The sequence below is a fragment of the Rhinoderma darwinii genome, unplaced genomic scaffold, assembly GCF_050947455.1.
Source record: "Rhinoderma darwinii isolate aRhiDar2 unplaced genomic scaffold, aRhiDar2.hap1 Scaffold_880, whole genome shotgun sequence".
Classification (NCBI taxonomy): Eukaryota; Metazoa; Chordata; class Amphibia; order Anura; family Rhinodermatidae; genus Rhinoderma; species Rhinoderma darwinii.
Genome location: NW_027464451.1, coordinates 1 through 14835, shown reverse-complemented (window position 1 = coordinate 14835; position 14835 = coordinate 1). Strand labels below are relative to the sequence as shown.

The 14835-nt window shown below is 46.4% G+C and overlaps 4 non-coding genes and 1 pseudogene across 4 annotated transcripts; all 5 read left to right on the top strand.

Annotated features, from left to right (window-relative positions):
- The first annotated feature begins 5250 nt into the window (after positions 1 to 5250).
- LOC142731976 (U2 spliceosomal RNA) lies at positions 5251 to 5421 on the top strand (annotated as a pseudogene).
- A 1286-nt stretch (positions 5422 to 6707) lies between these two features.
- LOC142731967 (U2 spliceosomal RNA) lies at positions 6708 to 6898 on the top strand. Its single transcript, XR_012879329.1, has one exon. It is a non-coding gene; the product is annotated as a U2 spliceosomal RNA (small nuclear RNA).
- A 1286-nt stretch (positions 6899 to 8184) lies between these two features.
- LOC142731955 (U2 spliceosomal RNA) lies at positions 8185 to 8375 on the top strand. The gene has a single exon (XR_012879318.1). It is a non-coding gene; the product is annotated as a U2 spliceosomal RNA (small nuclear RNA).
- Positions 8376 to 9661: 1286 nt separating this feature from the next.
- On the top strand, positions 9662 to 9852 carry LOC142731943 (U2 spliceosomal RNA). The gene has a single exon (XR_012879307.1). It is a non-coding gene; the product is annotated as a U2 spliceosomal RNA (small nuclear RNA).
- A 1286-nt stretch (positions 9853 to 11138) lies between these two features.
- LOC142731931 (U2 spliceosomal RNA) lies at positions 11139 to 11329 on the top strand. The gene has a single exon (XR_012879296.1). It is a non-coding gene; the product is annotated as a U2 spliceosomal RNA (small nuclear RNA).
- The last annotated feature ends 3506 nt before the right edge of the window (positions 11330 to 14835 follow it).

The window sequence follows — 14835 nt, the reverse complement described above, 5'->3', positions numbered from 1 at the left end:
AAAAGAAGCAAATCCTGTCTGGCTTCCTCTCCGGCCTTTATTCACCTCCCGCTTAGTAGCTGTAAATGTGTGTGAGCCTGCAGGGCCCCATGGAATTGCCTAGGAGTAGGCTGAATCGCTGCAAGGGGTGAACAGCAGTATGGGACAGGCTCGGGCAAGGCAAGGGCCGCTCGGGTTATCGCTTCTCGGCCTTTTGGCTCAGATCAGGTTTATTGCCTGGTCTGGGCCGGGGGTTCGGTCTTTCGTGGAGTCCTCTCCGACGTTTTTGGGAGCGATCACCGTGCCGTTGGGCATTCCATATCAAGATGGCAGCTGTGCGGAATACTATTCGTTTTGTGGTAAATGAGCAGAGGAGAGACGAAGTGGATACTGGGCACATCATTGAGAACATCCTTCTGGACCTGGCTGGAGTTAAGTTGGTAGAGGTATTCTGTATCCAAGCTTTCAGTAATATTGCTACGTATGACGTATCCTTTTTTGAGGCCGCCTACTGTCTAAATGTTTTTCAGTTGCTCAAGGAGAAACACATGCATGAGGCTTTAACATCTATTGAAGTGCAACCTCTTTTTTCAGCAGTGGAGAAATGTATCACAATCCACATGTATAACCCATTTCTGGATAGAAGGCTGGTTAGGGCCTTTTTAGCTCACTACTGTACCCATGTTAGAGGTGGTGTGGAGCAGAAGAATCTATGGGGAGTTTTCAATGGTGATATCAAGTACTGGGTCAGGCTGAAACCTGACTCCAGCTGTATTGGAGGAGTGATGAATCCTCCTGCTAATTTTTCAATTGGTGGTAATAAGGGATATCTTTACTACCAAGATATGCCATGCTTTTGTAGATCATGTTTTTCCTACGGGCATACCAAAGATGCATGCAAAGGCAAGGTATGCAGGAATTGTAAAGAAACAGGACATGAGGCTAGTGCATGTATTTCCCCATCCAGGTGTGACATTTGTGGTTTGCCTGGTCATACCTGTAGAAAATGCCCAAAGGTGTTTCCCTTCTTAGGGCAAGAGAGAAGGACATGGGGCAGACAGGTGAGAACAACAGGTTCCCTTGCTGCCTCTTCTGATGTAATTTCAGAGCCTGCTGGCAGTGTTTCTGTGGCTGCTTCTCAGGACCCTGGGAAAGCTGGATTTGGAGAGGTTCTAACCTCACATACTGATAGCATGGAGTTGGGTGTGGTCCCTCCTGCAGAGCCAACTGTTGATGAGACACCTGTGGTTATACCTATGGAAGGTGAAGACACAGCGCCACCTAGTGGGTGTGCATACCCTGATAATGGTGCAAGTATGCAAATTTTGTCTTTCTCTAGCCCAGAGTCAAAAACGGAAGACTCAGCTAAAGTGGAGTGGTCAATATCGGAGGAGGACGAGAAGGAGGCCAGGATGCCTAGTGCCACTAGTGCGGAAATTTTCCACAAAGTTGTCTCAAAAAGGGGGAAGTCTGGAAAGGCGGTGAAGAGACTGAAGATAGGTTTGTTGGAAGATTCTGCTCATGCAAATCCTTTCTCATTGCTGGACAGTGACTCTAGTTGTAGCCCTAAGTCATCTGAGGTGGCCTCAGAAGTACCCAGCTCTCCTGGGGAAGGTTTCCTCAGTGAAGCCAATGTGGCGAATCTGGAAAGAGCTATGTATTTCCCTGGGACGTGATATGTTCTGGTTTTCTCATGGCTTTCTTTTCCACTAACCATACTATGCCCGCATGTCTTTGAGATTAAAGATTGTCTCTCAAAATGTACGGGTGTTCTCCTCTGCTCACAAGCGTGCTGCAGTCCTGGACTTTTTGGCCTCTAAGGGCAGTGACATTGTTTGCGTACAAGAATGTGGTTTATCAAAAATGCCTAGGAAAGAAGAATGGAAGTTTGGGGAAGCAATTTGGTCCTTTTCTTCCACAAATAGGAATGATGGAATTGGTATTCTCTTCAAAAATAATGAGTTTGTCATCAAACAGACTCAAATCATTCAGGAAGGAAGATGTGTCTGTGTGTTACTATCCTATAAGGGATGGCAGTTTAGGCTTATCAATATCTATGGCCATGCTGTGAAAACTGATAGGTTGGCACTTTTTGATAGTTTAAAATTTTTTCTACATGGTAAAGTTCCTGTTATTATTGTCGGTGATATTAACTGTATCCTGGAGAAGCAGGCCCGAGCTGGATCCACAGAGTCTAATGTGGACGCTACCGGAAGTTTGTGGAATAAAATTTTGCAGGACTTTGCTTTGCAGGACGCTGTCACCAGGAAACCAGGTCCATTTACTTACCATGCCGATGACGGAAGAACGGATTCTCGTCTGGACTTTTTCTTTTTTTCTACTTCAGCAATGAAATGTGTCGATTATGCGCAGGAGAGAGTGTGGTTTTCAGATCACGAGTGTTTGTTGGGGGTTTTTGTTATAAATAATTTCTTTTATGGTAGAGGGGTATGGAAGATGAATGTCAGTTTTCTGAGTGATGAAAGGGTAAAAACTAGGTTTGGGAAAAAATATGGGTTTTGGGTTAGGAAGAAAAGTTCTTTCTCTAATGTGTGTGAATGGTGGGTATGGGTGAAAAAAAAGATTGGTGGGTTTTTTAGACAGATAGGATATAGAAGAGCGAGAAGGAAAAGATTGCAATATTCACGCTTTAATATGCGGATGACGTTCCTTCATCAATGTAAAAATTTGGGTATGGATGTAAGACACGATTTAGAAAAAACAAAAAAAGATATTAAGGAGTGGTTCCGAGAGAAAGGGAAAGAAATAATATTTAGGTCTAAGGTGGAGGTTAGAGATAATCACGAGAAGTGCACTAGATTTTTCTTTAAAAAAATGTGTGGTGGGAAAAGTGGTATGAATGTGTTATTGGATAAGGATGATAAAGAGGTGTTTGGTAAGGATGTGATTGATGTGGTGTCTGATTTTTATAAACAACTGTATGATGTGAAGAAGTGTGATCTGGGTGATGATGAGGAGTTTTTGGATATTGTGTGTAATTTTGTTCCTGAAAGTGAATGTGAGCTTTTGCTTGGTGAGATTATGGATGGTGAAGTAAAGGATGTGGTGGGAAGTATGGCCAAAAATAAGTCTCCAGGGATCGATGGAATACCAGCTGATTTCTATGGGAAATATTGGGATATAATTGGGAAGGATGTTATTGATGTTATGAGAGTGTTGTTTTCTGGGACGAATATGTGTGATGTGATGAAGAAGGGTATGGTAGTTCTGTTGCATAAAAAAGGAGATAAGAGACGGTTAGAAAACTGGCGACCAATTACTTTGCTGAATACGGATTATAAAATTTTTGCCAAGCTGATTGCGAATCGTATGAGAGATGTGATTGGGTGTGTAATTGATGAGGATCAGGTATGTGCGGTACCGAAAAGGAAATTGCATGAGAACGTGGCGTTGGTGCGGGACATGCTTGAGGATTGTAAGGGTCGGAATAAGAAGGTGATTGTGTGTGCGTTAGATTTTGAGAAAGCGTTTGATCGTGTGGCGCATGTGTTTTTGTTCAAAGTGTTAGAGAGAATGGGTTTTCCGGTTCAGTTTGTGAGTTTGTTGAAGAAATTATACGCGAATGCAAAGAGTTGTGTGCAGGTGAATGGGTTTTTTTCAGAATCATTTAGTATTATGTCTGGTGTGCGACAGGGTTGTCCGTTGTCTCCCATCCTTTTTATTTGTGCGATTGAACCATTGTTGCAAATGATTAGAAATGATAAGGTTGTGAAAGGTTTGGTGGTGCCCGGGTGTGATGGAAAGCGTGTGAAAGCTTTGGGATATATGGATGATATTTGTGTATTGTGTGATTCAGTGTATGATATGTCCAGAGTGAAGTTGATTGTAAATATGTTTTGTATTGCGTCTGCTTTTAAAATAAATTGGGGTAAGAGCAAATTTAAAATTTTTTTCAGTAATGAGCGAGTGTGTGATTCTGATATGGAACAGGTGAATGGTGTGAAAATTTTGGGTATTGTGTTTGATGATGAGCTGAAAGGGAAAGAAAGTTGGGATGAGTTAGGTGGTAGGATTGTGAGAAAGTTGGAAATGTGGAGAATGAGGGATCTTTCTTTTTCGGGGAAGGTTTTAATTGTCAAAAGTATTATTCTACCTATGATTTTATATGTTGCTCTGGTTTTTCCTCCTGCTGTTGCTATGTTAAAAAAAGTGAATAGAGTTTTGTTCCTTTTTCTATGGGGGAGCGGGATTGAGAAGGCAAGGAGAGAAATTCTAATGAAAAGCAGACGTAATGGAGGCCTTGATTTCCCAAATTTGGAGATTTTCATTGGAATTAATTGTGTACGTTTTTTTGTAGAGCTTTTATTTAAGGAATCCAAGGCTTCCAGAATGTCTAAGTATCTAGCTGGAACGGTGATTCAGCGTCTAAGTTGGGAAAAAAGAAATTTATGTAAACCAATTGCTTTCCAGTGCACGGGGTGGTATTTGTATGTAGAAAAATTTATCAAAAAGTTCCAGCTAGAGGATGTAAGAATGGAGAGATTTTTGAGAGAAAAGAATGTTGTGAGAAGTATGTGTATGAATAATGTGATGTGTTCTGTAAATGGTTTGAATTCGATGGAGTCTAAGTCTGTGTGGAAGAAGATTGTTACGTTTGATGTGTCAAATAAGCAGAAAGATTTGTTATGGATGTCGGTACATGGAGTGTTGCCTGTAAGGAGTGTTCAGAAAAGAAGAGGTTTGGTTGCGTCTGAAAGGTGTCCGAGAGAAGGTTGTGGGGATGATGAGGATGTGAGTCATGTGTTCTGGTCGTGTAAGCATGCAAAGGATGTTTGGAAAAAGTTGAGTGGGTTGTGTGAAGAATTGACTGGTTTGAAGGTTTTGACGTATGAAATTGTCTTGTTTGGTTTGTGTAGTTTGGGTAGTGAAAAGGATAGAGTGTTGTGGATTTTTCTGACTTGTGTGAAAGAAGTATTGTGGAATACGAGGAATTTGAATGTGTATAAAAGAGAAGTATTTGAGATGGAGGATGTGGTTAGTATGGTATTGGCTAAATTGTATTTTTATTATAAATGGGATCTAGAAAGAGGTATGGATGCGGAAGGGATATGGCGAATGTTAAAATGGAGGTATTTAGTTTGAGGAATTTTGTTTGATTTATCTTGTATTTGAGGGAAAAATAAAATAATGAACCAGAGTGATGAGATTTTTTGAAAAATAGAGAGGTGGTTTGAACAACTACAGTTCTCGGTTTTATTCAAAAAAACCTGAATGGTTTAATAAGAAAAAAAAAAAAAAAAAAAAAAAAAAAAAAAAAAAAAAAAAAAATCTGTTCTTATCAGTTTAATATCTGATACGTCCCCTATCTGGGGACCATATATTAAATGGATTTTTAGAACAGGGAGATGGAAATAGAGCTTGCTCTGTCCACTCCACGCATTGACCTGGTATTGCAGTATTTCCAGGACCGGTGCACCCTTCCCTTATGTGTTGACTAAAATCAGATTCCAAAAGTGTTTTTTCTCTTTGCCATTGTTTCTGTCTTTCTGAAGGGATCTCCCCTTTTAATCCCATTATTTCAACACCTGTTGGACAATGCATTTGTACAGTCATGTGTGATAATGAGCTCATTTATTAAATGCAATTAATGAATACATTGCCACCTCTTGTTGTGTGTGTGTGTGTGTGTGTCTTCTGTGTTTCTGTGTTTCCGGCATTTCACATTGGAACAGCTCATTCACCTTCCTTGTCTTCTCTCCGCCCTCCCTCCCTCCCTCCCTCCTAGGTAAGTTAAAGAGCTGCACCTGAGCCAGCCACTGATTGATGCAGCACCACAGTCAAATAGTGGAGTGGAGTGGAGTAGGGGAACAGCAAACAGCCATTAAAGCAGCCAGCCGCCTACCCGCCACAATGGACCTACCTGTGTACACTAGGTGGATGTGATGGAATGTACTGTCGTCCCTACATTTCAAGAAGAAGTAAGAATTGCAGTTGCAACAAACCCTTGCTTGCCTACAAAGAGAGCAGCAATTTGGATTTGTTACTATGTTACCTGGAAGAATAACAAACTGTGCAAGGATGGAGGTTGTAGGAGCAAAGAGAAGTTGTCTGTAAAGTTGGTGGATGCCTATTTTCCATTTTGCAGTCCCTTGTCTCCCTCTTGTGGCCTCCTGGAGGCAAATAAATGTGCAAAAAAAAGACAGCCTGGCGGCCGGCTGTTGCAGTGTTGCCCTCTCAGGCAACACTGAGTGACTGACTGAGCCTCACAGTCTTATATAAAGTTCAGACGGAACTTTGCACGTGTCATAGTGGAGCCCTCAGGATTCCAGAGCCAGCTTTCTGACATCATAATGGGGCCTGCCTCAGAGATAAAAGCCTGGGCCCAGGCAGTGTTGTTCAGTGCTGCTCAGCAGGCAGCACAGGACTGGATTAAAGCTGATACAAGGTGTGAAGGAACAAGGGGTGGCTGTGGGCATGCACTTGCTGCCGCTGCCAGTGTTTATCTGCATGGCAGGAGGGCATTTGGGCGTTGCCAGGAAGGCGTTTTTATGTAGATTCCTCCTCTTTCAGCACTGCATTGTGGTGCAAGCAAAAGAAGCAAATCCTGTCTGGCTTCCTCTCCGGCCTTTATTCACCTCCCGCTTAGTAGCTGTAAATGTGTGTGAGCCTGCAGGGCCCCATGGAATTGCCTAGGAGTAGGCTGAATCGCTGCAAGGGGTGAACAGCAGTATGGGACAGGCTCGGGCAAGGCAAGGGCCGCTCGGGTTATCGCTTCTCGGCCTTTTGGCTAAGATCAAGTGTAGTATCTGTTCTTATCAGTTTAATATCTGATACGTCCCCTATCTGGGGACCATATATTAAATGGATTTTTAGAACAGGGAGATGGAAATAGAGCTTGCTCTGTCCACTCCACGCATTGACCTGGTATTGCAGTATTTCCAGGACCGGTGCACCCTTCCCTTATGTGTTGACTAAAATCAGATTCCAAAAGTGTTTTTTCTCTTTGCCATTGTTTCTGTCTTTCTGAAGGGATCTCCCCTTTTAATCCCATTATTTCAACACCTGTTGGACAATGCATTTGTACAGTCATGTGTGATAATGAGCTCATTTATTAAATGCAATTAATGAATACATTGCCACCTCTTGTTGTGTGTGTGTGTGTGTGTGTCTTCTGTGTTTCTGTGTTTCCGGCATTTCACATTGGAACAGCTCATTCACCTTCCTTGTCTTCTCTCCGCCCTCCCTCCCTCCCTCCCTCCTAGGTAAGTTAAAGAGCTGCACCTGAGCCAGCCACTGATTGATGCAGCACCACAGTCAAATAGTGGAGTGGAGTGGAGTAGGGGAACAGCAAACAGCCATTAAAGCAGCCAGCCGCCTACCCGCCACAATGGACCTACCTGTGTACACTAGGTGGATGTGATGGAATGTACTGTCGTCCCTACATTTCAAGAAGAAGTAAGAATTGCAGTTGCAACAAACCCTTGCTTGCCTACAAAGAGAGCAGCAATTTGGATTTGTTACTATGTTACCTGGAAGAATAACAAACTGTGCAAGGATGGAGGTTGTAGGAGCAAAGAGAAGTTGTCTGTAAAGTTGGTGGATGCCTATTTTCCATTTTGCAGTCCCTTGTCTCCCTCTTGTGGCCTCCTGGAGGCAAATAAATGTGCAAAAAAAAGACAGCCTGGCGGCCGGCTGTTGCAGTGTTGCCCTCTCAGGCAACACTGAGTGACTGACTGAGCCTCACAGTCTTATATAAAGTTCAGACGGAACTTTGCACGTGTCATAGTGGAGCCCTCAGGATTCCAGAGCCAGCTTTCTGACATCATAATGGGGCCTGCCTCAGAGATAAAAGCCTGGGCCCAGGCAGTGTTGTTCAGTGCTGCTCAGCAGGCAGCACAGGACTGGATTAAAGCTGATACAAGGTGTGAAGGAACAAGGGGTGGCTGTGGGCATGCACTTGCTGCCGCTGCCAGTGTTTATCTGCATGGCAGGAGGGCATTTGGGCGTTGCCAGGAAGGCGTTTTTATGTAGATTCCTCCTCTTTCAGCACTGCATTGTGGTGCAAGCAAAAGAAGCAAATCCTGTCTGGCTTCCTCTCCGGCCTTTATTCACCTCCCGCTTAGTAGCTGTAAATGTGTGTGAGCCTGCAGGGCCCCATGGAATTGCCTAGGAGTAGGCTGAATCGCTGCAAGGGGTGAACAGCAGTATGGGACAGGCTCGGGCAAGGCAAGGGCCGCTCGGGTTATCGCTTCTCGGCCTTTTGGCTAAGATCAAGTGTAGTATCTGTTCTTATCAGTTTAATATCTGATACGTCCCCTATCTGGGGACCATATATTAAATGGATTTTTAGAACAGGGAGATGGAAATAGAGCTTGCTCTGTCCACTCCACGCATTGACCTGGTATTGCAGTATTTCCAGGACCGGTGCACCCTTCCCTTATGTGTTGACTAAAATCAGATTCCAAAAGTGTTTTTTCTCTTTGCCATTGTTTCTGTCTTTCTGAAGGGATCTCCCCTTTTAATCCCATTATTTCAACACCTGTTGGACAATGCATTTGTACAGTCATGTGTGATAATGAGCTCATTTATTAAATGCAATTAATGAATACATTGCCACCTCTTGTTGTGTGTGTGTGTGTGTGTGTCTTCTGTGTTTCTGTGTTTCCGGCATTTCACATTGGAACAGCTCATTCACCTTCCTTGTCTTCTCTCCGCCCTCCCTCCCTCCCTCCCTCCTAGGTAAGTTAAAGAGCTGCACCTGAGCCAGCCACTGATTGATGCAGCACCACAGTCAAATAGTGGAGTGGAGTGGAGTAGGGGAACAGCAAACAGCCATTAAAGCAGCCAGCCGCCTACCCGCCACAATGGACCTACCTGTGTACACTAGGTGGATGTGATGGAATGTACTGTCGTCCCTACATTTCAAGAAGAAGTAAGAATTGCAGTTGCAACAAACCCTTGCTTGCCTACAAAGAGAGCAGCAATTTGGATTTGTTACTATGTTACCTGGAAGAATAACAAACTGTGCAAGGATGGAGGTTGTAGGAGCAAAGAGAAGTTGTCTGTAAAGTTGGTGGATGCCTATTTTCCATTTTGCAGTCCCTTGTCTCCCTCTTGTGGCCTCCTGGAGGCAAATAAATGTGCAAAAAAAAGACAGCCTGGCGGCCGGCTGTTGCAGTGTTGCCCTCTCAGGCAACACTGAGTGACTGACTGAGCCTCACAGTCTTATATAAAGTTCAGACGGAACTTTGCACGTGTCATAGTGGAGCCCTCAGGATTCCAGAGCCAGCTTTCTGACATCATAATGGGGCCTGCCTCAGAGATAAAAGCCTGGGCCCAGGCAGTGTTGTTCAGTGCTGCTCAGCAGGCAGCACAGGACTGGATTAAAGCTGATACAAGGTGTGAAGGAACAAGGGGTGGCTGTGGGCATGCACTTGCTGCCGCTGCCAGTGTTTATCTGCATGGCAGGAGGGCATTTGGGCGTTGCCAGGAAGGCGTTTTTATGTAGATTCCTCCTCTTTCAGCACTGCATTGTGGTGCAAGCAAAAGAAGCAAATCCTGTCTGGCTTCCTCTCCGGCCTTTATTCACCTCCCGCTTAGTAGCTGTAAATGTGTGTGAGCCTGCAGGGCCCCATGGAATTGCCTAGGAGTAGGCTGAATCGCTGCAAGGGGTGAACAGCAGTATGGGACAGGCTCGGGCAAGGCAAGGGCCGCTCGGGTTATCGCTTCTCGGCCTTTTGGCTAAGATCAAGTGTAGTATCTGTTCTTATCAGTTTAATATCTGATACGTCCCCTATCTGGGGACCATATATTAAATGGATTTTTAGAACAGGGAGATGGAAATAGAGCTTGCTCTGTCCACTCCACGCATTGACCTGGTATTGCAGTATTTCCAGGACCGGTGCACCCTTCCCTTATGTGTTGACTAAAATCAGATTCCAAAAGTGTTTTTTCTCTTTGCCATTGTTTCTGTCTTTCTGAAGGGATCTCCCCTTTTAATCCCATTATTTCAACACCTGTTGGACAATGCATTTGTACAGTCATGTGTGATAATGAGCTCATTTATTAAATGCAATTAATGAATACATTGCCACCTCTTGTTGTGTGTGTGTGTGTGTGTGTCTTCTGTGTTTCTGTGTTTCCGGCATTTCACATTGGAACAGCTCATTCACCTTCCTTGTCTTCTCTCCGCCCTCCCTCCCTCCCTCCCTCCTAGGTAAGTTAAAGAGCTGCACCTGAGCCAGCCACTGATTGATGCAGCACCACAGTCAAATAGTGGAGTGGAGTGGAGTAGGGGAACAGCAAACAGCCATTAAAGCAGCCAGCCGCCTACCCGCCACAATGGACCTACCTGTGTACACTAGGTGGATGTGATGGAATGTACTGTCGTCCCTACATTTCAAGAAGAAGTAAGAATTGCAGTTGCAACAAACCCTTGCTTGCCTACAAAGAGAGCAGCAATTTGGATTTGTTACTATGTTACCTGGAAGAATAACAAACTGTGCAAGGATGGAGGTTGTAGGAGCAAAGAGAAGTTGTCTGTAAAGTTGGTGGATGCCTATTTTCCATTTTGCAGTCCCTTGTCTCCCTCTTGTGGCCTCCTGGAGGCAAATAAATGTGCAAAAAAAAGACAGCCTGGCGGCCGGCTGTTGCAGTGTTGCCCTCTCAGGCAACACTGAGTGACTGACTGAGCCTCACAGTCTTATATAAAGTTCAGACGGAACTTTGCACGTGTCATAGTGGAGCCCTCAGGATTCCAGAGCCAGCTTTCTGACATCATAATGGGGCCTGCCTCAGAGATAAAAGCCTGGGCCCAGGCAGTGTTGTTCAGTGCTGCTCAGCAGGCAGCACAGGACTGGATTAAAGCTGATACAAGGTGTGAAGGAACAAGGGGTGGCTGTGGGCATGCACTTGCTGCCGCTGCCAGTGTTTATCTGCATGGCAGGAGGGCATTTGGGCGTTGCCAGGAAGGCGTTTTTATGTAGATTCCTCCTCTTTCAGCACTGCATTGTGGTGCAAGCAAAAGAAGCAAATCCTGTCTGGCTTCCTCTCCGGCCTTTATTCACCTCCCGCTTAGTAGCTGTAAATGTGTGTGAGCCTGCAGGGCCCCATGGAATTGCCTAGGAGTAGGCTGAATCGCTGCAAGGGGTGAACAGCAGTATGGGACAGGCTCGGGCAAGGCAAGGGCCGCTCGGGTTATCGCTTCTCGGCCTTTTGGCTAAGATCAAGTGTAGTATCTGTTCTTATCAGTTTAATATCTGATACGTCCCCTATCTGGGGACCATATATTAAATGGATTTTTAGAACAGGGAGATGGAAATAGAGCTTGCTCTGTCCACTCCACGCATTGACCTGGTATTGCAGTATTTCCAGGACCGGTGCACCCTTCCCTTATGTGTTGACTAAAATCAGATTCCAAAAGTGTTTTTTCTCTTTGCCATTGTTTCTGTCTTTCTGAAGGGATCTCCCCTTTTAATCCCATTATTTCAACACCTGTTGGACAATGCATTTGTACAGTCATGTGTGATAATGAGCTCATTTATTAAATGCAATTAATGAATACATTGCCACCTCTTGTTGTGTGTGTGTGTGTGTGTGTCTTCTGTGTTTCTGTGTTTCCGGCATTTCACATTGGAACAGCTCATTCACCTTCCTTGTCTTCTCTCCGCCCTCCCTCCCTCCCTCCCTCCTAGGTAAGTTAAAGAGCTGCACCTGAGCCAGCCACTGATTGATGCAGCACCACAGTCAAATAGTGGAGTGGAGTGGAGTAGGGGAACAGCAAACAGCCATTAAAGCAGCCAGCCGCCTACCCGCCACAATGGACCTACCTGTGTACACTAGGTGGATGTGATGGAATGTACTGTCGTCCCTACATTTCAAGAAGAAGTAAGAATTGCAGTTGCAACAAACCCTTGCTTGCCTACAAAGAGAGCAGCAATTTGGATTTGTTACTATGTTACCTGGAAGAATAACAAACTGTGCAAGGATGGAGGTTGTAGGAGCAAAGAGAAGTTGTCTGTAAAGTTGGTGGATGCCTATTTTCCATTTTGCAGTCCCTTGTCTCCCTCTTGTGGCCTCCTGGAGGCAAATAAATGTGCAAAAAAAAGACAGCCTGGCGGCCGGCTGTTGCAGTGTTGCCCTCTCAGGCAACACTGAGTGACTGACTGAGCCTCACAGTCTTATATAAAGTTCAGACGGAACTTTGCACGTGTCATAGTGGAGCCCTCAGGATTCCAGAGCCAGCTTTCTGACATCATAATGGGGCCTGCCTCAGAGATAAAAGCCTGGGCCCAGGCAGTGTTGTTCAGTGCTGCTCAGCAGGCAGCACAGGACTGGATTAAAGCTGATACAAGGTGTGAAGGAACAAGGGGTGGCTGTGGGCATGCACTTGCTGCCGCTGCCAGTGTTTATCTGCATGGCAGGAGGGCATTTGGGCGTTGCCAGGAAGGCGTTTTTATGTAGATTCCTCCTCTTTCAGCACTGCATTGTGGTGCAAGCAAAAGAAGCAAATCCTGTCTGGCTTCCTCTCCGGCCTTTATTCACCTCCCGCTTAGTAGCTGTAAATGTGTGTGAGCCTGCAGGGCCCCATGGAATTGCCTAGGAGTAGGCTGAATCGCTGCAAGGGGTGAACAGCAGTATGGGACAGGCTCGGGCAAGGCAAGGGCCGCTCGGGTTATCGCTTCTCGGCCTTTTGGCAAGATCAGGTGTAGTATTTCTGCATCTGGTTTTGTTGGGAGGTGTCCGGGGTACCCTGCTCCTTGGCCTTGGGGGATCGTCTCTTTTCACAGAGAGACTTCACCCCCTTGCTGCTATTTGGGGAGTGGGCTTAGCCCCCGGACAACGAGTTGCGATCGCGCCTTACCCAAGAGGTCAACCGGCCTTGAGGCGTTTTTCTAAGAGCGTTCCGAGGGCGTTTATCGGGCTTCGTAGGTGTCTGGGGTACCCTAATCCTTGGCCTTGGGGGAGGGTTCCACTTAATTGTGGAATCTGAGCCCTTGCTGCTATAAGGGACAGGCTTAGCCCCCAGGCACTGAAAATGCCATTTACATTTGGATTTGCATCCGGGGACACCCGGTTGCGCCAGTCCGTCCGCATCGAGGTGGAAGAAGGCCATCGCCAGCGGAAGAACCTTCGCTTCATTGTGGAGGTGATTCTGCTGGACTTCCTGGGGCTCAAGCGGGCGGACATCCTGTGTCTCAATGACCAGGAAAGCCGCGGTCGGTACACCGTATCCTTTACGGCCGCGGCATGTTGCGACAACATGCACAAAAGATTGTCTGATGCGGACCAGAGTGAGGAGCGGCTAAATGGACTGAACTTTTTATTCCTCTACGGGGAGGAAGAAGTCCCGCTCGTGATGTGCATGTTCAGTCCATTTGTCTCAGAGTGTGACATTGAAACCTTCCTCAGTCGTTACTGCAGGGAGGTCCGCTTCTCACATAAAATCTTGAACACCCAGAGCTTCTGGAATGGCAAAAGAAAATATTGGGTGAAGTTCCGCCAGGATCCCAATGGCATTGGAGGCTTACATCACCCACCCCAGAACTTTGCCATTGGGAAGAATCGAGGATTCCTATTTTACCCCCAGATGCCAATAGCCTGCCGGAACTGCTTGAGATATGGCCACACCAGAGAACATTGTGACCGGCCCCATGTGGTGCAGTGTAACAGGTGTGGCCAGGTTGGACACGTAGCGGCAAAATGCAGTTCCGAGGTGTTGTGCAATCTGTGCGGCATGACTGGGCATGCTTTTAAAGATTGCCCCCGCAGAGCGAAATCTGGGCCACCCAGACCAGGGCCAGAGCGGCAGTTTGCAACATGTGCAGACGCCGCTGGTAATGCCCCAAAACGAGCATTGACGACTGAGGGGTCCAGGCCAAAGTCCTTCACAGCTCCATCGGGGGGCCCACCGATGTCAGCCTCGAGGGACGGCCATAGGGATTCCACCGGGTCCAGGCAGAGCAGGAGGAATTCTGACTCTGCTGGACATAAGTTGACCGGCACCTCTGCAAACAGGTCCTCTGCTCCGCCTGCAGTGGACCCTGTTGAGGCAGTGGTTAGCGACAGGCGTCGTGGCTCCGTAGGTTCTGCAGTAGGACCTGACGCCTGTCCCAAGAGTGTGGGCATGGAGCGGAGACACTCTGTGTCAGACGAGGGCTCCATTAAGAAAACCCTAAAATATGCTGGATTGGAGCCTCGTTTTGACCATTTCCGGTCAACGGGGGGGTCGGAGCAAAGTTCCTCCACTGCGGTTGTGGAGGGGCTTGCGATGAAGGCTCCCCGTAAGCAGGCAAAGGTTGCCAAGAGTGATGGGACCTCACAGGCCCCTGTGCAGCTGCCCAGGAAGGACATCAGCGATATCTTCAGCCAGGGGCCAGAGATGGGTGAGAGCGACTTCGAGGAGATGGATAGGAGCCATTCTGCAAAGAGACAGCGAGAGGAAGAGGAGTCCGGAGTTCGGAGGAAAGCTGCCTATCGGAGTTCGGATGAGAGCAGTGTGGGGGTTGGAGCCGCCCACGTATCTGGCTCTGACCCTACCAACATCCAAGATTTATTGACCCCTCAAAAAGGGGGTCCAGACTCGCAGCTGATCTCCGAATACGACTCTTCTGGTTCGGACCCTGACCTCAACTAAGACTATGTTGGTTCCTATCAAAGTCGCCTCACTAAATGTGAGGTCCCTAAAGAGCCCTGTCCGCAGGACTGCTTTATTTTCATTTTTAGAGACTGTGGACTTTGACCTTTGCCTGCTTCAAGAATGTGGAATCCCTAATGACTTGGAATATCAAGATTTAAAGATGGACTGGAAACTAGGCCCCTCAGTCTGGTCTGGTGGAAATGACTGTCGCTCTGCGGGGGTTGGATTGCTCTGCCGAGGTCGTTTTATCTCCATCC